Source organism: Arachis ipaensis, chromosome B1 (assembly GCF_059453495.1).
Source record: "Arachis ipaensis isolate K30076 ecotype BB chromosome B1, ASM5945349v1, whole genome shotgun sequence".
In the NCBI taxonomy this organism is placed as follows: Eukaryota; Viridiplantae; Streptophyta; class Magnoliopsida; order Fabales; family Fabaceae; genus Arachis; species Arachis ipaensis.
The window spans coordinates 82560775-82561568 of NC_142436.1; the positions used below are offsets into that span (position 1 = coordinate 82560775).

General features: G+C 43.5%; 1 non-coding gene across 1 annotated transcript; it reads left to right on the forward strand.

The window, feature by feature from the left end:
* Positions 1–394: 394 nt before the first annotated feature.
* Positions 395–498, forward strand: LOC148577240 (small nucleolar RNA R71). Its single transcript, XR_015903065.1, has one exon. It is a non-coding gene; the product is annotated as a small nucleolar RNA R71 (small nucleolar RNA).
* Positions 499–794: the final 296 nt, after the last annotated feature.

A 794-nucleotide genomic window follows, 5' to 3' on the forward strand; every position in this document is an offset into this window, starting at 1 on the left:
GGAATGTGGATCATATGGTTGCCTTTGTTGATTTCCTACATAATTGGCCTCTTTCCAATCACCTCCTTCAGTGCTTACTTCCTCTTGATCTTGTGTGTGTATTGCAGCCACTTGCTTTGTTTCTAATTTCCTGGTGAGCTCTGCTAGTTGCTTGGCAAACACCTTGTTTTGGGCTAAAATTGTATCAACATGGTTCGGCTCCATGACTCCCTTAGTGTTGTGTCTCTCTGAAGCATAGTAGTACTCATTCTCAGCCACTGTCTCAATCACTTCAATGGCTTCTTCCACAGTCTTTTTCCTGTTCAATGAACCTCCTGATGAATAGTCTACAGCCTTCCTTGATTCATAAGAAAGTCCATCATAGAAAATATGCAATTGCACCCAGTCATGGAACATGTCTGGTGGGCATTTCCTTGTCAAATCCTTGAATCTCTCCCATGCCTCGTAGAGAGTTTCACCATCTTGTTGTCTAAAAGTCTGAACCTCAGATCGAAGCCTATTGACCTTTTGTGGGGGGTAGAAACGTGCCAGAAACTTGCTTTCCACCTCATCCCAGGTTGTTAGGCTCCCCCTTGGGAATGATTCCAGCCACTTAGCTACCTTGTCCCTAAGTGAAAATGGGAACAAGAGCAGTTTATAGGTATCTTCCTGGACTCCATTGGACTTCACAGTGTCGCAAATTCTCAGGAATTTTGTGAGATGTTGGTTTGGATCTTCATTAGCACTCCCACCAAATGAACAATGATCCTCCACAAGTGATATTAGCTGTGGTTTGAGTTCAAAATTGTTGGCCT